General features: G+C 40.4%; 1 protein-coding gene and 1 pseudogene across 5 annotated transcripts in view; one reads left to right on the forward strand and one right to left on the reverse strand.

The window, feature by feature from the left end:
* Positions 1-26667, forward strand: part of SGMS1 (sphingomyelin synthase 1) — a 290955-nt gene that overhangs the window by 86582 nt on the left and 177706 nt on the right. For 3 of the 5 annotated variants that reach the window (XM_090278031.1, XM_090278030.1, XM_090278035.1), the window contains exon 3: positions 20109-20202. The exons of 1 other annotated variant lie outside the window; for it this stretch is intronic. The gene's annotated coding sequence lies outside the window, so the exon portion shown is untranslated. Of the gene's footprint in view, positions 1-20108; positions 20203-26113; positions 26191-26667 lie in introns of those variants that run through there. One more of the 5 variants, XM_090278033.1, reaches the window with a different exon arrangement.
* On the reverse strand, positions 6682-8998 carry LOC150010065 (cold shock domain-containing protein E1 pseudogene; annotated as a pseudogene).

Here is a 26667-nt window from a genome sequence, read left to right on the forward strand (position 1 = left end):
ATATCTATAACTTCTCAGTGTTCTAACAAATTTTTCTTTATGGCACTTTGCTTTTGCTTTGACTCATGTTATTCATAAATTCTCACTCCCTTGACCTCTTTCTTTTTTATGGACAAATATGCTTATTTTTTGCTGTAAGCCCAGATTGGTGCTATCATAGAAATTCTAGTTATTTTCCTTTATTTCAACCTTTAAGTATCTCATAATCTGTTCTTAAACAGATGTCTAAAAATTAAATGAATGGCAGAACTTCAAAACAGTGATTTGTAAATAAACACATATGCACATCAGATCTTTTTTGAATTTTTAAAAATATTTTTGAAGGAGAATAATAAATGTACTTCCGGCTATTTTTGGACACAGAAAACGTGGGAAATTTTGTTTATACACTCCTCTTGTATGCCATACAAGTCTTTGAAGAATGAAAAGTGGAAGTCATAGGGTGGGGTTACCTTTAGTTTTCTTTCCCACAAGGCTAATATGGTTCCTGGGACTTCAAAGCTGTGTCTTGAGAATCTGATGTTAGTGGTGGTGGCTGTGAGAAGATTTTAAGAAGAAAAATAACAGTTTCTGCCAGGGTGATTTTAGGCCAGCATGTGAGATGCATAGATTCTTCAACCTCTGGATGACAGCATCTTGAGCTTTTCCTGTTAAAACCTGTTGGCAGGAAAGAATCAGAAACTCTCTTGAAGTGAAATAACTGGCAACTTTAGTGTCTTCATTCTAGGCGAAGTGCATTTGAGCAGAAAAGAAAATGGCAGCTCTAGGAATCAAAAGTCCTTTTTTCAGATGGATGAGCCCTATAGTTTGGTTCTAGTCATGACTTTTGGAGGCTTCACCCTACTGCTTTGATCATATTTGAAACAAGCCCCCCCCGCCCCCCCTCCTGGAGTGGTTTGGTTTACCTCAGCCAGGGGCTAGCACCTTTATTACACTTTCAAAAACCTTGGTCCCATCTTCTGGTCTTGTCTCCAAGTAGAGCAACTTACAACAGCCCTGGGCACTTAGAGCATGACAGGTGACATAGCAAGCCAAGCCAGATATTCTCCATTCACACAGCCAGGGACCTTCAGGGAGGGCCTCGAGATCATCATATATGCAGAGGTCTGGTCGCAGAATTAATGTAGGATATTAAACTTCTAAAGAAAGACAAAATTATGTTGATATGCCATACTTAACAAGGCATTAAAGTGCTAAATCTACAAAATTTTCAACAGGAATCTTTTAGTTGCTTAAGTTGTTATGAGAGGTAAAAATTGCAGTAAGTGCTGTAATTTAGAAAATCAGAGACTTATATGATAATATCCCTGCTGGAATAAGTCTTTACAGGTGTAGCAGTATAACTATTATAAAATTTAACTAGATTGGAAAGCAGAGGGTATAGGAATAGTGGTTTTGGTCCTATCATTTTTCATTCCAGCGATCCCCACATTTTCAAATCTTAAACCTTTCTTAAGGTCTCCAATTCTGGTTGGTCCAGCTACCTTGTAGTTTCCACTTGAGTGTGTCCTAAGCACTTTAATCTGAGCTGCATCTTGGTCCCCTCTGTTTCTGTCATCCTCTCTCTGTTTTGCAACACCAAGTCATTGTAGATTCTGCATCCAGTTATCTCAGATACACCACTCATCCCTATTTCCTTGCCACCCTCCTGGTCTAGTCACGTGGGTGACTGCAGTTGCTTTCTGTGTTCACTGTGACTCTTCCTTTCTCTTTATGAAGTGCAAATCTGGTAACTGTCTCCCCCCTCAAAAAACCAAAATGAAAACAAACGAATCTGTATCATCCGGCTTCCCTGTAACTTCCCATGATCTTAAAATTGAAAGCATAATCTCACAACCTCAAAGTCCCCCATGGCCTGGGCATCACTGGCCCATCCCTAAGCCCTCCCCATTCTGCCTCTCCCTGTCTGTGATCCAGCCATGGTGGTTTGGTTTAATATAAATATTCTTCTTGTCATCAGCCACTCTTATATGGCAACTAAAGTGTAAATTCTTTGTCTATACACATACATATACATTTTAATTACAGGCTTACCGTATCTATATATGTGTCTTAACAACAGGGACCCTGTTTTTCTTTCAGATGTTTCTGTATTTGCTAGATGTTTAGTTTGTATTTTGCTAGCGAAGAATACATTTCAAGGACATAGAATATAAAATGTCAAGAAGATGCTAGTTTTTTGTTTAGCTTATTCTTTTTCTGTGGCAAGTCTTTCACAAAGTGTGCCCATGGACCACCTGTATCAGAAACACCTGTGGTTAGTGAAATCGCAGCCTCCTGCCCCGATAGCTTACTGAATCAGACTTTCTCAGGCCTGGAAATGTTCATTTTAAAGAAGCTCTTTGCATTTCAAGTAAGCTCCAGAAGTTTGAGAACCACACCCATATAATCCCTCGTATATTGTAAATTCTGAACAGGATCTATAAAAGACGGCTCGGTCACTGACCTTTTCAGTCTCACCTGAGCATAACGATGACGTCAGGAAACATACCACTGCCAGCGCTGCACAATCAAAGGCAAAGCTATTGATTGTGGCTAAGGTTGGAAACAGTCAGTGACCTTATTCAGCCGGAGCACAGAAGATCAACAGGGGCCATTGTTTCCAGAGGCTTAAACACACTGGTTCTCTGGGAACAATGGCCCTTTGACCACAGCTGACAGGGCAGAAAGGAATCAGGCAAGGTTCTGGTCTCCTCAGGGCCGTGTGAGGGTCAGTCCGGAGGTGAAGGGGTTGTGCTTCTGATTTCACCCTCTGTAAGCAGCCCAGCAGGGCCAGACCGGCAGTGCCCTTTACCTTCACCAAGACTCTCACTGTTTCCCTGCCCTCCCTGGATACCCAGGGTGCAAGGAGAAAAGTTGCCCTGAACAGGAAGAGAGAAACAATAACAGCATTTTTTAAAGTTGGCATTGCCAAGTGTGTAGGATGTGCTTTACTTGTATTAGTTCACACAATCAGCTTAAAGCAAGGAAATCCAGGGCGTCTTAAGAGAAAGGGTTTCACGGCACATTTTAATCGTGGGCTGGACTCCTGAGAGAGGTTATAGGTCTCCATTTCCCGTTCGCATCAAAGCTTGCTCTGTGTTGTCAGCTTCCTTGATCTCCTTTGATCCTTCATGGTTCTTACAGCTGCACTGCACAATTCCATAGCCGGATTATATTATTTTCTGTCATTTCCTGAATGTGAATTCCATCTCAACAAGTAGAAACAGAGGTTCTCAATGTGGGGTGTTGTTCCCCTCTCCCCCGCCACCGGCATATAGAAACCTGATGGGACATTTGTGGTTGTCATGGTGATGGTGAGGGGTGTGCATATTAGCATTTAATGTCCTGACGGTATGGGTTACTAACTGACCCTCTGTCCTTGGGACAGTCCCACCCAGTGAAGGATTGTCCTGTCCAGGATGCTAATGGCACCCTTATGAGAAACACTGAAACTCTTTGGGTTTGTCTGTATCCTGTCTAGTGCTTACTTAAGAGTAGCCTAGGCATTTAACATACTTTGAATATGAGTAACTTGATAGATGCAGTATGAACTTAATTATGTGCCGGGAAGATCGGTGGTCCAAGCCATCTTCCCAGGGGACAGTTGTGCTCTGACAGTGAAGCCATTGCCCTACTTAGATGAGGCTCTGCAGCCTCACCCTTCTTGAGGGTACACATGGATGAGAGTTATGGTCCAGAAAATGATCCCGATCTGTGCTGCTGTCCCACTCAGGAAAGGCTCTGAGTTTAACAAACCTGCTACATGTTGTTCCACTGACACCTTGATCCCACAAAGATAAACAGGGAGATGCTAAGTAAATTAAGTGTTATATCACGAGAGGGGTAGGGGCAGAGAACATGGTGTTTTACCACCGACACTATCCCAGGTGAGCCGTCTCATAAGAACAGTGCCCCACAGAATACATTCTGAGAAACGCTGCTGCGTCGACATCCTTCTTAGTGGGAGAGTTTGGGGTCTGGAGGTACTTGCTCTGAGCTTCCAAACCTCTGGAGTTATTTAGCCTGTGGATTAGAAAGTCATGGGGGATGGGGAGAAAAGAAGGTTTGAACTAAGGATCAGGTATGGGCAGTACAAATCCTGGAATATTTGGTGATTCATATCAGTCATCCAGTTAGAGATACCAGAGAAATGACAGACGGTTAAGAATTTAAGAACATTAAAGGACAGACAGGATGACTTCAGACCTTGTTTTAAAAGACTCAGATGTTATGCCAAGCCAGGTAGCTTATTGAACTAAACATGTCCAGTGGACTATAGAATTTGAATATCTTGAAAACCAGATAATAATTAGACTAACAGTAAATGCAACAGGAACAGAGTGGGAAAATTCAGAGGGCCTCCTGTGACTAAATGAGAACAATGGTTTGATCCTTTGACTCAGTGAGTCTACTTCCAGGAGTATTTCTAAGTAAATGGTTAAGAGCTATGTTCAGAGATTTAGCTCTGAGGATGCTTAGTGAGCAATGTTTGAAACTAAATATGGGAAGCAACCCAGATGGTCTCCTAAAGGGGGATGGATGGACCCATTATAATTTATTTGTATAATGGAATATTGTGAACTGTGACAAAGAAAAATACTGATATAGGACAAAAATGTATGAAAAATAAACTATAATGGAATTTATAAGGTTAACATTTCAATAATGAACTTATGTAACATGAGGGGGAAAACCTGGAAAGGCATTAATCAGAATGTTCCCTTCAATTATCTTTAAGTGGTAGAATCCAAAGTACCTGGAATTCTTTCTTTGGGCTTTAACACTTACAATGTTTAATGTAAACATGTATAATTATTTTTGTAATTAAAACAAATAGTTTAATACAGTAAGTAAAAACATGATCTAATATATTAAAAGGTGTTTTGTAAACTTTTTATCCAAATATTTCAATATTTAATCATTTTTAAACCCAAATATTCCTGGTAGATCAAAGGAGCTTTTAGTCCCTCACACTATATTCTGAATTAACACAGAGGAAATGAAGTACCTGATTACAAAGAATGAATGTGGGCAGGGGGAGGGATTGAGTCAATTGAATGGTGGAAAGAAAGAAAGAATATCAATAAAGTTAAGGTAAATGTATAGAAAGTACATCTGATACATTACCACTAACTACATTTGCCTAGTTAGAAATTCTGCCTCAGAAATTTCCTACTGAAACATATACTTAAGTGTCTTGAGTGCATAAGAAACACCCACTAAGCCTATGCTTGGTTCCCTTGGCCCCAAAGTGGCTGAATCAGATATGAGTGCATCTCAGGTGCTAGAGCTGACTGGCAGAAGGGGCAGGTTTCCAGCTGAAGGCCTAGTCCATGGCAGTCTTCTAATTCTCCAAGGTGAGGTCACAGAGAGCTATCAATCATTCAGCCCATTAAGAGTTTAGATGTTTTAAGAAAATACTTTGTAGCTGTATTTCTCAGAATATACTCTTTGGGGCAGCTGTTCTTGTGTGTGCATGTGTGTGCGTGCGTGTGTGTGCGTGCGTGTGTGTGTGTTTCAAACATCAGCAAAACTTTATTTGCTTCCATTCTTTTACCATTAACAGAAAACTGGAGGAAACAAAACTATTTTGTGTTTGTAAAGATAAATAGCCTCTTTACTCAGAGAAGATCAAAACCTCAAATGACAACAGGGAAAATAAAAGCACCATTCCTTATATGTCCTGAGCTGACCCTTGTCATCTGGCCAGGTTCCCGTATGTGGCCAATTCAAGATAAGGGCCAAGAAATCAAACCGATATGTTTCTGTGATAGAAAGTTGAACAGAAGCTACACCAAGAGTCAGATGCCTGTATTTTACAGGTCACAGGAACCAGGTGGCTACTTATTTTTTAAAAAAATTTCATTTCAGGTGCAACTTTTAAATTTGATTTGTTTTAAATCAGTAAAAGAAACCGGGTCCTAGAAGCTGCAGTGTTATGTAAGCAGCAACAAATTTGTGCACGTCTCTTTCTTGTTTGTTTGTTTGTTTCAAATATATTTAAATTATCACAAGGCTGGGCAACATAATTTGCATGAAATTCTGCACCATGCACACTAATTGTAGTAAATTTAACCCCATCACCCACCCTATCCCGGGGTGGGGGGTCTACTCTGGAAGATAATTTTCATTGAAATCTAACCAAGCTTTATTAACTGGACTGTGACAAGATTATAAACAATATGAAAAATAACATTTTAACATTTAGCCATCAACAGCATGGTTTGCCTACATAAATTTTTAGAATTTTTAATATAGTCTACTCTCATACGGTCCTCAGAATTGCACATTGATTAGGAAAGAAAAAGAAAAGAATGCACCTGAGTGCTGAGGCAGAATATCTTGCCAGAAGTAATGAAGGTAGAGGATATACTAAATATCAAGTGAAGAATTTCATAGGGCCAACAAGGTAACAGTCTATATTTTTCACTTACACAGGCGAAGTGGATTTTGCAATTACCAGTTGCATTAAGTGCACCAAATAAAGCTCCTAAAATTGATACTAATAAGGTGCCACTTCAAAGGCTGCAACTGTGCATAATTTTAAAATGGTTTTCTAAAATTTATTTACTTTTTAAACATAATATGAGGAAGGTGTTTAAACTGCTGTGATAGCTCAGTAGAGTAAGTATTCCAGATTGTGGGAGGGATGATGAGGAAGATATTCAGAATCCTTCACCAGAATCCCCCATCTTGATCCTAGTGGGTTAATGATGTGCTTTGTGGATGTGGTTGGTTGATGACACCAGCCTGAAGGATCTTTCTTTCTGCACCAAATCCCATTGAGTTTTCAGGTCCCCTTGGCTGACGAAGAACCATTAGGCAAGGAGCACTGGCATCATCTGGGGTGGTGGTCTTCAGGTGATTGACCAACCTATCTTGTCATGGAGCTGCAACAGCTTTGGGCCCTCACAGACTCACCAGACATTACAAGCACTGCAACTTTCCAGTGCTTTAAGAATCACTGAGAATTCCACCTCATCTCCAGCCTGTAGCTCAGTACCATCCTAAACTTATTTATCATGGACAAAGAGCTTCCTGCTGTCTCCTACTTCATAGTTGATGAAGCCAGACTGACTTTCACACATTCCACAGTGACCCAACACAGAGGTGTGATGCTGTAGGCCACAGTTTGTACATTTTGGCCCAGGACCCACAGTTGGAATTTAATACTCTTCCCTTACTGGAGGCAGTCCCCTTTTTTGGCCATTCCAACTATGCCAAGAGGAGAGACCTCACGTTTCATATCACCTTCCTCTACGATCTCAGTCATTCCTCGGTACTCAGTCTGGGTTGGATCAACACTCCTTAGGGGCATCATCAGACTAGATGGTAGGATCAGCTTTTTCAGTAATGCCATTCACTAGCTGTGTTTTGTTGACTCTTTCAGCACTGACTTTGTTTCCTTTGCCTTTGTACAAGCTGTCCTTGACCAAGTCCCCTGCTTCCAGGCTCTCAACATCAGCAGAGACCTCAGTGTAATGGAAAAAGATTTCCTTATCATGATTGGCTGTTTCAATAAGTCCAAAATTACCCTTCAGAGTTGCCACATACCCCAAGAGCCTCTTGGAGTTATAATTATGATCTAAAAGTCACACGCAGATTGCAGTTTGCTGTCCAGGCCTCTGTTTTTCAACCTTAGCCACATCCTTGACTTGAAAAGTGATAGTCAGTTTTACCCAATATCATAACCAATAATCCTCAGTCTCCTTTTCTTTGCCTTTATGTGGCTAGTGGTTTTAGGATTGGAAAAAGTGGCTTCTTTTTCTACAGTATCCAGAAAACCATGATCTGAATGGGTATGGAAAAAAAAAAAAGTGCTCTTGGGAAGTTTAAATCCTGATAGCATGATTTCTTTGGCCAATGAGAATGTCAGGAACCATAGAAAACTACTTCATTTGCAATATGAAGCTGATTTCCATGCAGAATTTCACTATAGTGGAAGAACGAGCATCATGATCCACAGACTTGATGAAACCAAAACCATCTGACAGGACTGCAACTGTACCCAATTCTCTGGCTTCATTAGTGAACCGAGATGTATATGATAGAACTTCTGTGTTGGTTGCTCATTCTAATTTGTCACATTGGTCTGTTGAAATTTTAAACCTAACATAGTTGGCTTCCAACAGGGTCACCTTGGATTTTGTATATTTGTCTCCAAAGGAAAGGTCTTTAAGAATCACAAGGTCAACTTTAATGTGTCCTGGCAATGGGTCATTCTGGTTTTTACTGGGTACTTTTGTAATAACTTTGGTTACAATTCCTTCAAAAGGTTCAGTGCTGATATCTTCAAAAATGACTGTTCCTTGAGGCAATAGTCTGATAGCTGTTGCAACTTTTTTACCATTTCTGTCCTTGATTGTGAATTCCACATCACCTCCAGGCTGTAAGGTTTGGAAGTCACACTTAAATTCACTATAGTGAAAGAATATCTCTTTTACAACATCACTTCTTTGGATAAAGCCAAACATATCCTTCATGGCACAAGCTACTCCCTGACAGCAGACTTGTTTCTTTTTCAACAGCATAATGTTTTGAGCAATCACAACATCAGTTTGTTTATTTTATCTCTGGTTTCCAGATGAACGTTCCCTTCTACACCTTCAGGGGTTATGTCAGATAAAGGACTTTATGTTGGTATTATATACTCCCTGTTGAACTCTGACCTGGGGAAGCTGGAGATTTAAATTTTAGGAGTGAGGAACAGCGCACACAACTTGTCCATCATTTATTCTTCAGGGAGTATTTCTGGTTTTACCTTCACCAGTTTAATAGCAATGGGCTTCCCAGTCTGCTGGTCAGATGATACTCCAAATTCAACATCACCTCCTACTTTAAAGGCCTGAAGGTTGCCTTTATACTGTGAACAGTGGAAGGAAAATCTATCTGGATATTCTGACCCATAAGAGGCTATCAGTTTTTCAATAACCCCAGTTTCACACAGTGCCACCGAAGTACTATTGGGATACACATTGTGTCCATTATTATGGAGAAGGTTTGGATCAAAGCTCATCTTGCAGTGAAAATCAAGTATTGCACTTACAGTAATATTAGCTGATTCTTCTTTTTCAGCACATGCTTCAAAGGATGAAAGTTGCTAGTATTAAAAAAAAAGAGCATGAGAAAATGATCTATCAAGCGAATAAAGGGTACAACTGCTGCTACAATGGGCAGTCCTAGAGTATGGAGCCGAAGAAAGCGAAGACTATTAACAGCATCGGGAAGTGCTCTGTCAAAGCTGTTGAGTAGGCACAAACTTCTTGTTTCAGATCAAGTGTTCTGTCTTCAACTTAAGGGTACTCTTCTTTGGTCCTGTTGGTTGTTTTGAGGTTTGTTCTTTGCCTGATCTGAACTTAAGGCAGCAGTTTCAGGTGGTAAAGTCTGTTTTGTTACACTTCATACCCAGCAGCTCTGCGCTCCCTCGGGGCACTATTCTCATGAGAGGGCCCCACAGGAAGCAGGGTGGGGATGGGAAGTGGGTGGGGCAACTAGGTTTGTGCGAGGAGATAGGTCAGCATGTCCACCAACTTCTAGGCCTCCATCACTTCTCACATTTAGTATATTAAGTCTCCAGAAGTTTCTTTGTAGTGAATAGGATCCACTTGGAATACAACGATAAGGGAATTTATGATATCATGGTACACAGATATTCAAAGTGTGACACTTTACCCAAATAGAAGAGCTTGTTAGTGTTAAGAAGAGTAGAAATTTATGAAAGAGACCAACTAAGGCACAAACAGGTGGCCTGTGTATGTTCCTTTTAAAATATGAAATAAAGCCTTGAGTACACTTTAGGATTGTTTCTCCTCTTCTGGGTAGGTGGGTGATAATGGGCTCTTCAGAGGTAAGCGGCAGAGCAATCTATAGGTAAGGGGGCTGACATGTAAACAGTGCCTGCCCCAGCCTGATGAGCTGATTAGCTTTCTGAGTAGTGAAATAGTTGTTGACATTTCTGAAAACCTTTTATTTCAGTTATTTCTGAGAAGTCCATGCCTGAGTGGTCTTTCCTTGAAGGTTTTCTTTTGGGGACTATCCTTTCTTCCTACCTAATGTGTTTTTACTCATTTTATTTAGTATTTTTAAGCTTGATATAAACCAAAGGTATTTATTTCTACGTTACCAGTGCCTCCCTGAGGACCCTCCCTTAGGTACACTTTAATATTATGCTCATAGACTTTATTTAGTAAAAATGTAAGAAACCACATGACAGTGCTTTTACATGTATTGTACAAGCCATTGTGAAAAAAGATGACTGTTTCTCAGTACTCACGGTGAAAAACCCTTAATATTATTCCTTTGACCAGAATTATCTGGCCTGCTATATTTCCCTTTATGCTCTGGCTAACAGAAATTTTGATATAATTTTCTTGTTCAAGCACACTAATGGCATTATCTAGTGGTTGGAAAATCGACTTCTTTTTATTTCATGGCTTTGTATTTGTGAGTGTTCCTTGCAAGTGCATGTGTCTTTTATTGTGTGTTACCTTAAATCTCTCCTGGAGTTGGATACACTTAAATAATTCAATAAAACAAACTTGCTAATGCTAGTGTCCCAATTTTAGATAAACCATTCATTTGGCTTGTATCTTTAAGCGTTTGGCCAGTTAGTAAATATAATTTTAGTCAGCTATAAGAAGGCCATGGATTTGGGAGGAAATAGTGAGGCCTAAACCTCTGATACAGCTTAAACACTCAAGTTGTGTGTGTGTGTGTGTCTTAGCAGCCAGTACTATAGTGTGGCTGATCATTAATTTAAGAACTTTCTATCTAACTAGCATACATTAAAGCAATGCGCAGCTTTTCATGGGGGTGGGATGATAATTGAGGAGCATGGTGACTAAGTATTTAGTATACAGATAGACTGTACTGCTTTTTTGCTCTAAAGGAAATAATGAGGAATAGACAGGAAATTGCAAAGGACATTAGGGAAAGAAAGGTTCTTGCTGTAACCGTAGTATTGGAATGTGCAGCAGGGTTAGTTATTTCTTCCTCCTCTGCCCTCTCCAGCAGTTGGTTCTATTTTGCCAAATGCTCTCATTGTATTGTATTATAATTATTTGTGTACAGCCTGTGTCTTTATTAAACTATAGTTGGCCCAGCTTTTGTCTTCTTTGTGTCAGTCTCATTTAACCTAATGCTAGCAGTGACCTTTTGCATATATGATTCATATTTCAGAAATAGCAGATTAGGAGGCATATTTTAGGCCAGTAAGTATTTCAAAATAGGCAAATATTTTGAATAATCAAAAGGGGTTGGGAGGCACTTTTGCCCCAAAGCATATTATATGTTAATAAAAAAAAAATTCTCCTGTAATCTCACATTTCTGTTCGTATTAGTTTCCAAAGAACAGCTTGGTGCTGAGGCCTGCTGGAACGGGATAAGTAATCTTCCTCAGGCAGGTCTTTACACGTTTTCTCCTCTACATTTGTGCATTGTGCTGGGTATGAAAATCCACCCTTATTTACTGAAGGCCTTCAGGACACCCGGCAGTGTATTGTGCTGAGGATACAGTAGTGACCAAAAACATGGACTCTTCCTTCAGGGATGGAGTTCATATTTGGGTATTAGAGGCAGACTCATGTCTTAGGAATTACACAGTGAATGTTCATTCTGCCTTCTTTTTTTCTTGGGGAGAGAGGGGGTGACAGAAAACCATGCATAAAAAAGTGAGAGAGTCATAGATTTGCTATTTGTAGTAAGACTGTTCTGATCTAAACAAAATTAGAAGAGGGTTTACATTTTCCTTCTCTGTCCATTCTCACCTAAACACATATTTTGTTACTTCATAACACATTGACGTTACTTCATTTTCACCAATGTCTGAGCTCTAGAACCCAGATTGTTGTTGTGGAAATTTAGTCACTTTTGAATAACAATAGCAATTTGTAAATTACGCCTATCTGACAGTGTTCCCAAGGGACATTATGACTAAATTGGATGGTAGAATAAGATTTGTACTAGCATGTCACTTTGATGGATGGACATATGACCTTTAAAGCACATCTTGGGGATGAGAAAGGGATTTCACTGAATGTTGCTCAGTGAAATTCTGATTGGTACTAAGGAAATGCTTTGCACAGTGGCTGTGTGACCCTGAGATTCTGTCCCTGGTGGTCTCAATGGTGAGTCTTCCAGTTTTAAACCACAGCCTCTGCTGCTTATGGTAATGTGACATGGAGCCCATCACTTAACCCCGAGGCCCAAAATCCTCATCTGCAAAACTGGGATCATTTGACGAACCTCTGAGTGGTTTTGAAGACTGAATAACTTGTCAAGTGTGTGTTATAGTACTAAGAACAGAGTAGGCCCTCAGTACATGCATAACAGTTATTCTTACCACTTAAAATTGATGATTAAAAAAAATCTCTAAGCATTTTGAAACACCGATTTATAATAACGTTTTGAGTTAGAATAGTTCATGTTTATTGATATTTTAATGAATCCACAGTGTATTTCAAATTCTATAGTTAGAATTCTTCTTGGTGTATAGACCGATATTGTCTACTTGATGTTTTCCCATATGGCTCAAGACTGACCTAGAAGAGCAATTTTTTTTTATTATTTACTTATTTATTATTTTATTTATATAGTTCTTAGTACCAGGTACTGGAACGAGGCTTTTTATGTAAATTATCTAATTTAATCCTTACAACCAGGGCACTGAAGCACAGAGAAAGGTCAGGTAATTAGTTTAAGGTCACAATGGAGGACCAGTCATTGAATCCCAGGTATCTGATTTCTAAGCCCCTGTTCTTAGCCCTCCTCTTTCCCTCACCATGTTTTAAGTTACTGAGGAGATGGCTCATCGGAGTGGCAGACACAGGTGTTTTGAGGATGACTTTGGGTCTGGGTTGTTACGGTGTGCTTAAACACGTTGTTTTGTAGGTAAAGGACTCATAGTCTCTGTCAGGTGTAAAGATAGGACAAGTTGTTCCTAAGCACTGCACAGTATTTATGTTTCTGTTGGTCCTTATCTAGTCTGTCCTTGCTCTAGTTCTTAGTGGTCAGGTCTTGGGGGAGGCAGTATATATCGAGTGGGGAAGAGCCGAGACTCTGAGTTGGACAGCCAGGAGTTGAGTCCTGGCTCTGCAATTGTAAGCTGTGTAACCTAGAGCAAGTTACGTACCCTCTCTGTGCCTCAGTTTCTCATTGGGGATAGTAAAGGGTGCTCACTTTAAAGGGTTGTCGTGAGGATTAAAAGAGCATATATACATACAGACCCACATGCATGCACATGGTCCTGAGGCTGCTTAGAACAGTGCCTGGCACATAGTGAGTTTGGGTTAATGATAAGATGGTGATGTTCTTTGAGCAGAGTTATGTCATTTTGTTTTTATATTCCACACAGGGCCTGCCCCAGTGCTCTGCGCATGATGGGGGCTCCATAAAAAGTCTGTTGACGAAGTGGATGGATGTGGATGGGCTGAATGGTTAAGCATATGACTATGGCAGAGGTGCCACACACACCCTAGGCTCAGTTGGAAGTTGCTCTGTCTAGCAGAGGCTTCGTGACCACGGTGGAACAAACTTTTAGCCAGGACACTTTATTATGTCTGGGGGAAGGAAGGTGGCTGCCTTTCTAGTGGAGACCAGCAGCCAAACCTTCATCCCTCATGTCTTTTATTGAAGAGGATACATACGAGAGATACAAGGCTAAAATTCATAAATTGTCTATTGTATTCAGTTGTTTGACAGTAACAGAAAACGTATACTAATTCAGGAATCACACTGACTGATTAGAGTCAAGGTCTATAAAACATCTTGACCAGATGCAAGGTTTCATACACTCCTTGCTAGAGATTGTTTATGTTACATTACTGATAAGGAAAGCAGAGCAAGTTCTAAAGCATAATGAGCATAACAAGCGCTCTTTGATCTAATTCCTATGGCAACCCTCTGAGTGGTTGTCATTCATGTTCCGCACGCAGCCTTATGTTGAGACTTAGAGGCAAGCGTGGCCAGAAAGCTGGCGGCTCGTCATGCTCAGGCCAGGGCTACAGGTCCTTAAACTACGAGGAGTGGTTGCCCACATATGACAGGTTCTTTTCTGTCTTGAAGTTGTATTTGCCTCATTGACATAAGCTCTCTGTCTTGGATTTGATAGAATCAGGGACTGAATAACTGGAGGAAGTTGACCCAGGCAAAGTTAAATATGATAATAATAGCTAACATTTATTAAGTGCTTACTATGTGGTACGCACTTAAATATTTTAAATATTTTATGATTAACCTACTGAATTCTTCCAAGAGCCTCATGAGACAGGATCCCATTTTATAGCTAATAAGTTTCATGTAGTTAAGAGATTGGACTTTAAAACAGAGGATATTGGGTGTAAATCCCACTGTCTAGCAGAGCTGGTCTTCCCTCTGTGTTATCTATTATTATTGTAACTTCCATGAGGCAGAATCATGAATACCAATGGCACTTGGATATCAATGTGGGATCGTTGCTCAATGGTAATTATCATACCAACCATGTCATGAGCATATACATATTCCTTAGATAAGATTTCTTGCTTTTGGAAAAGTCTTCATATTGAAGCTAAAATTCTCATATTTTTGGTTAAAACTGTTTCTCTGTGCTATTTTTTTTTGGTGGAAGTGGAAATACGTTGCCCATTCTTTGCAGGGTAGTGTTTAAAGAGATGTGAAATAGTAGTCATATTTGTTTTCTGTTTCCTGGGTTAAGCCTTCCATGTGAGTTTCATACCTTGAGTTAAGTTTCAGCAATCTTTACATACCTACTTTGGATACTTCCTTTCCTTCTTCTTCTTTTTTTTTTGACTCTTCCCAGAAGTGTAGAGCCCAGCACTGATCGGTTTGACGACCCTGGGTGACATTTATTATGACATAAGGTTGTATGTCCTCTTTCGTAGTCCAGATCTGCAATACAAAGAGGGATACCTGTGTGAGGTGATACGCTGTACTGAAACAGTCACCCTCTCTGACCTATTCTTCATGAGATACCAGTGTGGCATTTGTGAGGCAGCTGGCCACTGATGTTCCTTTTCATGCTTCCTTCTTTGACTCTGCAGCTCCACAATCTGGAGCCAGAAATGAGCATATTAGGTCAATGACACACAGGGCCCAGAGGGAGTACAATAGGATTTTTACCTGTTCACTAATCCTCACTTACTCAATTTGTGTAGGAAGTAATCTGTTACCCCTAATAGAGGATTGATCCTATTGATTGTACAGTATGTGAACTTTTTGAGAATGGAATTGATTTAATTAAATAAATATCTCAAATTCTTTCCTCTGAGAGGTTCTTTTAATCTCTGACATAGTACTATTTTTTTTCTTTTGTTTCAAGTAAGAACATTCTTCCCCATTTCTCCCACTATTTTTAAACAAACATTTTGTGCTTGAGCCATGTTGATATTCTCGGATTCTTAGAAATTGCTGGCCACCCTGTCTGGATGAAATATTTTTGTCTTTATTATGAGTTTCATAGTTGATATTAGTTTATATGAGTATCTTTATGGTATCCTCTTCTGAAGAATTCTGTTGAATTTTTTTCATCTTATTATATAATTTTACCCTTTTAGTGTTGCCATGAGGTCACCATTTGTTGCTGCTCTGGGCCTTTACCTGGAAACACAGTTACACTGTTAATTCTTCCATTAACTGTGTTTGGTACTGTGTATGGAAAGGCTGTAAGCTCTTTGGTTCCTTCACTCCCCAGATGTGGGACACTGGGAAGCTGCTGAGCCTCTCTGCCCATTTCTCATCTGTAGAATGGGCTGACAACAGCACCTACTGTACGGAGCTTATAGGAGCACTCAATGAAATAATGCATGTTAAGTTCCCATAGTGCTTAGCACATCTTAAGTGTTCAATAAATGATTAGTGTGAAGGTGAGCACAAGTGCTGTGAGAATAGGAGGGTTGGGGCACTAACCCAGCTTTAAATGGTGATCATGAACTATTCTCCAGGGACTGTCGTGCCTCGGTGCATTAGTCAAGAGAAGAAAGGGAGGAAGGGGTGTTTCCTGAAGGCAAATGGCTTCAAGGTTTTTACTAGTGATGGGGCGGAAAATGGCAGGCAGATGAAACGGAAAGGCCAGCAGGGAGCAGATCGCAGATCATGAAGGAGTTGTTTTATCAAGTCCTGGGGCTCTGACTGTACTCCTGGGGAGTGGGAACCACAGAAGAATTTGTACAGCTGTGCTGACAGGAGGAAACAGAACTCAGCATGGGCCACATGAAGTCACAGAGACATGAGAGGATAGGGAGTGCCTGGACAGTGATGAGGGCCAAAGGACAAATAGACACTGTGTTTACATCAGATGCTCACCTTTAGTTCTAGGGAACTTGAAGGAAAACAAAAAAAGGTGTAACTTGCATGCATTGATTCCCTTTGGGAAAATGTATGAGATGGGCTGCAGTGTGCATTTCTAATGTGGAGAAAACCTGCTGAAGAAGTAGGAGGTCGTCCCACATTTCTGCCTGACCCACTGGAATGCTGCTTGTCCTTGTGCGCTGGGAACACAAACCTACTGGCTTTTTACTATTTTTTTTTCCTAGTTATTTTCTCACCAGTGTTTAGAAGTAGCAATGGAAATACATCAGAAAATGATATATGTGAAAAGGAGTTTTCTCTCTACCCCCAGGTTAAGTCCATGCACATAAACAAGAAAAGTGAAGACTAGCAACTAACTTCCATTTATTTGGATAGACTGTAGTGTTTTGTAATGCCATTTGGAGGAAGAGTAATAGAAATAAATGTAATGTGTTGGAGTGATAGCCAGCTGGCTATCTGAAGTGAGTCTCAGTTTTGTAGAAGGGATAGAGATACTTCCCTGTTACTGTGTTTGGAATTGCCTGATGACTAGAGAGCATTTCTCTTGCCACAGCACTGCAATATAAGTAAACACATACATTTCTAAGAAACAGATTGTTAGAGAATTTCTTTGAAATGCTTAAATAAAGAACGTTTATGACATGCTCAAAGTGTTTTATTCTTAACCCCTCTAATAGAGCAGCCCCACGTTCCTCAAGCATCACTAATGGAGGCATGAGGGAGAGAGGACTCTGGTGCTGGCCTTGCCCTCCGGTGGTAAGCTGGAACTGGGCACCCTATGAGGCAGTTGTTACTTGTCATTGGACAACTGGCAGCCAGCAGTATGATCCTTGAGAGAGGCAAGTCATGTGAAGTGAGACCCACATTTGCCCTGGTGTTCTGCGTGAGCACTTTTCCTGCCTTCGTCCTGGGAGGGTAGTCTGAGGGAGCATGGGGCTCTCATGTTCAGGGCTACCCAAGAGGCTGGAATATGTATGGCAAGGTACAGGGAGGAAGGAGCGATGCTAGGGGGACCTAGAAGCTGGAATGTGTATGTATATAAGGTGAGACCTAGCAGAGTGCATCCGCTACCAGGTTTGGAAGAGAGTGGCCATACCAGAGGTCTTGTAGTACTGAGAGAAATGGGGAGTTCTGGCCTAGCGAGGGTGGAGAGACCTTGCTGAGCACCTTCGCCATTTTACTGAGACATCAGAAAGACCACATCTTAGGAGTAAGGGCCATGTGCTAGAACTGCAGACGAAACTGAAATAGACCTGTCTTAACCAAGTGTAAAACCAAGCCTGGCAGGACTCAGAGGATCTGCCTGTAATTTAACTGCCATTGGAATCAAACTGAATACCTCCTAATTGCAAAGAGGCAGGAAAATGTGACTTATATTTAAAATGAAAAGTAATTAACACAAACACACAATGCCTTTAAAACCGTGTTGTACTAGATCTTGGTCTCTAACAATATTCTCCAATGAAAGAAACCAGGGCTTTTCGGAGAAATGACTGCATCCAGAGAAGAGCTGGGGTAGGTCCAAGATGAGCCCAGAACTTTTTTTTTAATGTCAAAAAGTACGAAAACAAAAGTATGAAAAATGATGGGACATATTACAGAGATAAAGGAGCCAGTGTAAAGCGGGGGTCACTGACTAAATCTGAGACAGCTTGAGCGCCAAAATAATTAAGTCCAGTGATCAATTATAAAGCACTGAAAAAGCAGGGTTTCATATATCCGTGTTAATTATAAGCAGATACATAGACAAATAACGTCGTCGGCAGCCGTCCGTCTCGAGAGACGATGGTGTAGCTTCTTAAGAGTCTATCTGCACCGCCGAGAATGGCTGTGCAGTCCGACTCGGGAGTGACACGGTATCTGTCTCCTCCCGTGTTGAATCGACATCTTGCGATGACGCTGGAGTGTCCTCTCCAGTGGAGCTGAAGCTACAGAGCCTGGGCAGGGTGATATGGAGGGTCTGCTGTTGCCCATGCAGCAGACCCCCCCTCTCTTCGCAGGTGAAGGATCCAAGGGAAAGACAGAGTCAATACAGCTTGGCTTCAGGTGCGCCGCAGGAGTTGCCGGTGTTGACTACAACGTCAAACCGCCTTAGGGACTCCGGCTCCGGATTTTCTGTCGGGGTTTACTCCCTTAGCCTTTCCCCTGAAAAGGTATGCCGCAAGGCAGCGGAGGTTTTTTGGAGTCAGAGTTTTCCTTCTCTGATGTGCCCTGACTGGAAGATCGAACCAGCGACACTTAGCTCGCAGGCCGATGCTCAATCCACTGAGCCAAACCAGCCAGGGTTACAAATAACGTACAATGCTAAGTAATGACTGACAGTGTGGAAGGAGTGCTGGAGTTGGAATGGTCAGCATGTTGTGGCCATCACAGTCATGTTTACTTTAGACAAGGGTCACCAACAAATGCTAAATCTAGGGGGAAATTTTCCTGAGGGACAGGATATTTTCATGGTCTTAAAGCATCTCCCCATCAATTACTTATTAACAAAACCTTGGCTGGGTGATCAAAATTAACATTGCCAAGGAGGGTCAGATGGACTGTGTATGCTTTCAGATGTGATCCCTGGAGAAGAAAACATCACCTCTGTAGTTTCTTTGGCTAGTAATGCATGACCTGAACTGAGTCATGAGGAAATGTCAGATAAGTCAAAAGGAAATTTTTTATTCATATAAAAAGGGGGGAGGACTCCATTTTTCTAAAGTGTCAGTGTAATAAAAGACAAAGGAAAGGTGTGTGTTTCAGATTAATGGCAGTTAAGTGCAATGCCTGACCCTGAACTGGATCCTGAGTTGGAGGAAAATAAATGCTCTAATGTACGTTGGGTTAATTCAAAATGCTGGTAGATTAAAATATTGTATCAGTATTAAATCTAAGATGGTAAAAAAATAGTATGGCTATTTAAGAATACTCATATTCCTAAGAAATAAATTCAGAACTATTTCGATGTGAAGAGCCATGATGTATGGAACTTATCTTCACGTGGCTCAGAAAAGAAAATGTTGGGTGAATATTGTTTGTAGACAGAGTGTGAATTAATTAAGTCTATGGGTTAAATGTTAATAGTAGGTGAGTTTGGGTAAAAAATACACGGTATTCTTTGTACTGTTATTATTCAATTTTTCAATAAGCTTGAAGTTATTTCCAAGTTAAAAAAAAAAAAAAGTCCAGCAATCATGGATGACTTAAAGAGAAAAGGAGGGTATGTGAAAAAGATACATGCATTTCTTAACTGTCTAGGTGTGGATTTTCTACCCTTTGGGTTGTCTCTGGTAAATAAACATTTAATCCTACCACAATATCTGTGTTATTCAGAAGGCAAAGCCATTTCTATCTCTATTGGCTAAGAAAGTAAATCTAGTGCAAGAAGAAATAATAAAACTGCTTTTCAAATTGAAACCATTATATCATTCTGTGCCATAGAAGGATTTAGAACTAGGAGTCATAGAGGTGGTTCTAATCCCTCCCTTGATACTTGCTGGCTGAATGGTCATGGGAAAGTTCTCTAACCTTGGGGAAGTTCGGCTGCTGCATTTTAAAATACTACTTGCCTGTTCTCAACATCTTTTGACTCAAATGAGAAAATGCATGTGAGAGTTCTTTGTAAATAATAATGGTTTCCTATACAAACATTAAATTAGTATTAATAGTTGTGGTTAAAGATGAACAATTCCTTAGACTAAGGTAGAGATTTTCCTTAACTCCAGGAACCCTTTCTTTTAAATGTCGAGATTAATTCTAGAAGAGAGATTCTTTCCCCATTAGATTCTTTGGTTCCTTCCGATTGCCGTCTTTCTCATTTCCTGCCTTTATTGTTCCAGGCAAAAAGCTTCAGTGACTGAGGCAGTTGTGGATTCTCTGAATTTCAAGAACAGTGAAGTAGGAGCATGATGGAGGGTGTATGAAAGACAACATGTAAGTCAAACTCATGGTTTTACTTATTCCCAAAGATCTCATGAATCTGAAGTTCCTCAGGATAGCCCCTTCTTTGCTCTGGGATTTTTGTGAGGCTCTAATGGATGGAGGGATCTTCCAAGCCTTTGCGGTGCCCCTGGTCAAAATCAGTCAAGATTTGGAGGGAAAAGGATGGAAGAAGCCAACTTTCTCATAGGAAGAGGAAATCAACCTGGGCCACGCTGGTAGAAATTCATAAAACAAAGGGCACAGGAAATAATATCCACCTGAGTCACAGAAATGACAAAAAAGGGTGCTGCTGGATCTGAAGTTACATAAACCAGGACATTTAAAAGTTTAACATTTAACATATAAAAGGAGAAAGGCCACCTGAATTAAGGAACATTTGTACCTTAGTGTAAGCTGTTTTTCATCTTTAACCAAAACTGTTACTAAAAGTTTAATTTTTTAGAAAAAATTATTAGGAAAGGTTATAAGGAGGCCGTGGAGAGTCATTTGGGGCCAGACCTTTTTTTAAAATCTGGAATTGCTTTTGACTGAGGCTCTTTATTCTGGAAGATTACAGTCCCAAATTCTACCCTCTTCTCTGCAGTTGAATAGTCTGGGCCAGTGCTGCGCAGTGTGTCTGAGGTAAGACGAAGAGCTTGCTCTAGAACGTAGACCAATAAACTGCTTCCTTCACTGAGAAAATCTTGTGCAAAAGTAAAAACAAGCCCTGGCCAGGTGGCTTAGTTGTTGGAACATCATCCTGTGCACCAGAAGGTTGTGGGCTTGATCCGCCATTAGGGCACACATCTAGGTTGCGGGTCCGATCCCTAGTCAGGGCACATACAGGAGGCAACCAATCTACCTTTCTTTTTCTCTCCCTCTCTCTCTCTCTCCCTCTATCTCTAAAATCGTTGAACATAGCCTTGAGTGATGATTTAAAGAAAAGTAAAAATCAGCTGAACTAAACAGTTCTTAGTGTTGGTTAGTTAATTTCCATTCTGGCACATGATTACTATATTTATGTATATATCCAAACAGTGTGTTGATTAGTTTTGTTCATTTTTTAAGCTTGATAAGAATGGTACAATGCATGAAGTATTCTGCAATTTGCATTTTTCCCTCAGTTATTAAAATTCACTTGTTGCATGTAGTGGTAGTAAATTAATTTTTAATGGTCAAGAAAATTCTGTTGTGAAAATCTATTATAGTTTATCTGTTCCTCCATTTCTTTCCAACTTTTAGTATTCTGCTGCAGGATTAGTAGATATAAAATAGTATATTATTGTGGTCTTAATTTGCATTTTCCTGATTAATATGGACATTGAGCATCTTTCTTTCTTTTTTTATTTTAATATGCTTTATTGATTATGCTGTTACAGATGTCCCAATTTCTTTTCCCTTTGTTCCCCTCCACCGAGTGACATCCCTCCCTCCACTTGTCCCCCACCCTTAGTCCATGCCCATTGGTTGTGCATATAGTTCTTCTCAACATCTTCCTATCTACTCCACTCCCTCCTACTATGCTTCTTAATTCCTGTACCATCTCCCTCCCTCACCCCCCTACACCCTCCCTGCTGACCTCCCCCCATAATTTCCCCCATGCCTATAATTCTGTTCAAACTCTCGTTGCCTACTTAGTTTGCCTTTGTTTCGGTTCCCTAGCTTCTGTTGTTGGTTGTTGTGATACAGTTTTCATTTTAATGTTCATAGTTTTGATCCTCTTTCTCCTAAACAAGTCCCTTTGACATTTCATATAATGGTGGTTTGGATCTAATGAACTCCTTCAGTTTTACTTTGTCCTGGAAGCACTTTCTCTGCCCTTCTATTCTGAATGACAGTTTCACTGGATAGAGTAATCGTGGCTGTAGGTTTTTGCTTTTCATTACGTTAAATATTTCTTGCCAGTCCCTTCTTGCCTGCAGAGTTTCTTTTGAGAAATCAGCTGACAGTCTTATTGGTATCCCTTTGTATGTAATTCTCTTCTCTCTTGCTGCTTTTAAGATTCTCTCTTTTTCCTTAATTTTTGACATTTTGATTATAATGTTTCTTGGTGTGGTTCTCCCTGGGTCCAGTTGTTTTGGAACTCTCTGTGCTTCCTGGACCTGTAAGTCTATTTCCTTCCTCAAGTTTGGGAAGTTCTGCTTCATTATTTTTTTACATAATTTTTCAATTTCTAGGTCTTCTTCTTCACCTTCTGGCAACTGTATGATTCAGATGTTGGCCTGCTTATAGCTTTCAGATAAGTTTCTGAGCCTCTCATTTTCCTCACTTCTTGTTCCCTGTTTCTGCACTGGTTGACTGTTTGTTCCTTCCCTATGTTCCGATTTGTTGATTTGATCCCTGGTTTTCTTGCCCTCACCACTAGTTTCATATGTGTTTTTGTTCATTTCAGCAGGATTAGCCTTCATTTCTTCCCTGTCTTAAGATCTGCTGTTAGGTTTGTAAGTGCTTTTATAACCAAAGCTCTGAACTGAGCCTCAGAAAGATTTCCTATCTGCTGCTTTGTTAGATTAGAAATTTGCTGTCTGATCAGCTGCATCACCAGGAGGATCTCTACCATGATCTGTGCCATTCTGAACAGTTTTGTGTTTACCTTTGCTTCCTGGGCAGGGCTGTCACACCTCCTACGCTATAGAGGGCAGAACCCTCTGCACTCGTCACAACTGGGTGACCCTTCTCACCACGCTGTGGCGTTTTCTGCAGTGGTGGGGATCCAAGATGGATTCCTGCTATTCACTCTCCGCTGAGAGACCGGGAGCCTCCTCCTCCATCCCCACCCCCTCTGGGCCTTACAGTCCAAGGCAATGGGGGTCTGCCTTCCCCAGCTTTGGAATCACAAGCTGATGGGTCTGGTCTGCAGCCAGGGGTGCTCCCCAGGTGCTTCTCGCCTCCCCTTAAATACGGGTGTCTGTGCTTACCGCTGTCCTGCCACCGTCACTGCTGCTGCCGCGGACAGCACAGATTGACCTCTCCTCCCCGGCTTCGCCCCTCCTTCCTGTCCTGACGAGCACCACTTCTTTATAACTTCATATGTTGGACTTCCATTTATTTTCTGGAAGTTCTGGTTATTTCTGGTTTTGTGGTAGTTGTATTCCTTCTTAGTTGTGGAGGGAGATGGAGCATGTCTGTCTAGGCCTCCATGTTGGCCAGAAGTCTCCTGTGTTTGTTTGCCTCCGTGTCCCAGGGAGAGCTGTCACTCCTTTTACGTTGTAAGGGGCGGAGCCTTAGGGATTCATCAGTAACGGGTGACCTGTTTCACCACATTTTGGCACTGTATGTGGGGGAGGGGTCTGAGAAGGAATAATGCCACCTGCCCAGCACTCGCCCCTTTTCCAGGCACTTCTACCACCTCCGCACCGGACTGTCGCCCCTCTACTGCTGCCCTGGCTGTTGTTTCCAGAGTGGGTGGGTCTGCGGATGTTCTAGGCCCATGGGGGCCCCTTTAAACAAGCGGACTCTGCTGAGATGGGCAGTTTTTGCCTCCGTCTCAACCCCCACTGGTTTGCACAGTCAAAAGCAATGAGGCTTGATTTTCCCCAGAGCTGGGACAGTGAGCTGCTCTGGTGAGGAGCTGGGAACGCTCCCCAGGTGTCCCTCCTGACTTTTTAAAACGTGTGACTGCACTTTGCGCCAGCCTGCTGCTGTTGCCGCTGCTGCCACCACCACACTGTGTCCTCTCCGCCAGGGCTCCGCCCCTCCTACCTGTCTGGTTGAGTATTTCTTCTTTATATCTTTGTTTGCTGGACTTCCATGTGCTTTGATTTTCTGGAACCCCTGGTTGTTTCTGGTTTTGAGGTAGTTGTATTCCTTCTTAGTTGTGGAGGGAGATGCAGCGTGTCTGGGCATCTTTCTGTTATTTAGCATCTTTGGAACACAGAATTCATGACTAATGTAGAAAAATATTTTCAATGCATTTTTATATGGCTAGTGCAATGTTGTTTCTGTTTTAATTTTTTAATTTTGTTTCTTGAAATATACTCTAATATCTCTATTTTAACTCCATATGTTTGATCCATTTTTATTGCTAATTTCATTTTTTTCATTTGGATTGAAGCTTTTGTTGGTTTGTGTTCTCATTCAGGTTTTTTTTTTTTTTCATCTGCTGGTTTAGAAATTATGCATTGTTTCTCTTCTTCTAATGATTGTCCTGAAAGTGTACACATAACAGTTTTAAGGTCAATCAGTAGTTAAGGTATTTTTAATCCTTTCTGGGAATAATACAAAATTCATAGGACACCTAATGAAAACTGTCTCCTTCCATGTTATGTGCTCTTTTTCAGTGTTTCAGTTCTGTTCTATGTTTCTGTTATTGTTTACAGATGGTATGTTTAACTTTATTTGTATGTTCACAATATCTTGCTTTTCCCTTCTTGCATCTTATAACCTTCCTCTGGTGAGACTTGCCTTCTTCAGATTTTTTTTCCCTTAGAATCTCTTGATGGTAACATCTATCAAATTTTATTTATGTGAAAACATCTTTATTTCACTATCAGAGTTTTTAGTTGACAGGTGTTTTCTCCCAGTATTGTGACCATGCTGTTACACCGTCCTATGGCTTTTAGTTTTGCTCTTAGGAAATCTAAAGGTAGTCTTTCACGTTCTAGCTTTTGTTAGGTGACTTGGCTTGTTTTGAGATTGTTTATTTGTCATTGGGGTTCTGCAGTGTTATTCATCAGCTCTGACAATTTCTCACCAATAATGCTTTGAATACTGTCTCTCTTTCATCATGTCTGTTGTCTCCTAGTTTTAATTAAATATTAGAACTTCACATTTTATTCTTTTGTGTTTTAATTTGTAGTTGACATTTTCTTTCTTGTCTTTCCTTGTTTCATTCTGGGTAATTTCTTCCTTAAGATTTAGCTTCTAATTCAGTAATCTTCTCTTCAGCTGGGTTGAATCTTTTATTTCACCCACTCCTTGACTTTTTAATTTAAATTATTATATTTCCTCATTTCTAAAAGCTCTATTTTTGCTTCATATCTGCTTGAGTTTTTTGATGGCCCTTTTTGCTTGTTCATTTTATTTACTTCATTTTTCATATCTTTAACAACACCAAAGAGAGTTATTTTATATTCTGTGTTTGATAATGCTGGTGTCTGAAATCCTTGGTGGTATAAATCAGGGCTTATAGCTTGTTTACTAGTGTGCAGTTTTGATTATGTGCTAATATTTGTTACATTATTATATCTTGGGATCTTGAGGTCTTTTTGAAATGTGTGTGTGTGTAATAGGAGCCAGGAGGATGCTATAGACCCAGGACCACTTTTGTTTCCTTAGGGGATCTTGGCTTCAGGTTGGGCTTTCCCCACACTGCTGAAAGCTGACTGTCTAGATGTCTGTCCCAGTGCTAGTGTTCATAGTTGCCTTCTGGGCAACTCCTGCTTTCTTCTTTGCTCAGATTTCAGTGCACTGTTCCTCCCATATCCTCCTGGGGTTTGTTTCTCTACCTGGAGCTTAACCAATGCATTAGGAAGTATTTTTACAAATAATTTATTCAGAATCTAATTATAGTGTAGCATAAGGGTCCTGCAAATATCGAGTTGGCCACAATTTTTAAATTAGTGGTGCCAAAATAATATTTTAAAATCAGTTTTTTTTTTCTGTATATACCCTTTATGAATTTTCTTAAACCTTTTAAATTTTATATGATAAATTACTTTATTTCACCTAGGGATAGGAAATAGCGAAGTAGTGATTTCTTTGAAATCTGTACTCATATTTCGTACTATATATCCTTACACTGTTGCCTGATTTTCCCTTTATTTTTTCTTTTCTAGTTAATCTATTGAATATTTACTTCCTTGGATATCAGGATTACTACTTTTGGAATAACTCATAAGAATAGAGTTCTTACTCAGCACCCCTTTATTATGCCTCCCAATCTGTTTTCTTTTAAAGTGTCATTTTTCTTTCTATCCAGAATACCTGGTTCTATGCCTGTGGATGCGTCTTCTTCTCAATGGAGTGCAGAAAATTGATGTTTGCTGTTGTGAATGAGACGTATCATGTCTGTAAACTCCTGTCTACATTTTTCATCCCCTTAAGAGGCGTAGAAAACAGCATGAAGTTTTTGGTCCATAATATGTTAAATTGACTTTGACTTTGGCATGTAAAAAAATTTGTTATTTCAAAACAGATGTCATTTGAGATTGCTGATGTCATAGTTTATTCATTCTGCAGGAGAATGCCATACCTTTTCAGAGGCTTTGCAGATCTGACATGTGAGTGTATACTGTGGATTAGAATTTTGTGATGAAAGTGTTATATTAGGAATGTTTCCAATCTGCAAAATCTTGATGCTTTGTAGGTCACGGGTGGCATTCTTGTGATACTAGTGTAATCATAGGAAAGGCTGACACTGAAATCATCCCTAAGAAATGCTGAGCTCTGTGACTAGACATTCTCTGAGGGACTGCCTGTTAGTGATCCTGTGCTTTCACTTGGAAAGTGTAAATATCATATAATTCTGTGGCTTTT

Source organism: Furipterus horrens, unplaced genomic scaffold (assembly GCF_987537825.1).
Source record: "Furipterus horrens unplaced genomic scaffold, mFurHor1.1.pri manual_scaffold_5, whole genome shotgun sequence".
Taxonomy (NCBI): domain Eukaryota; kingdom Metazoa; phylum Chordata; class Mammalia; order Chiroptera; family Furipteridae; genus Furipterus; species Furipterus horrens.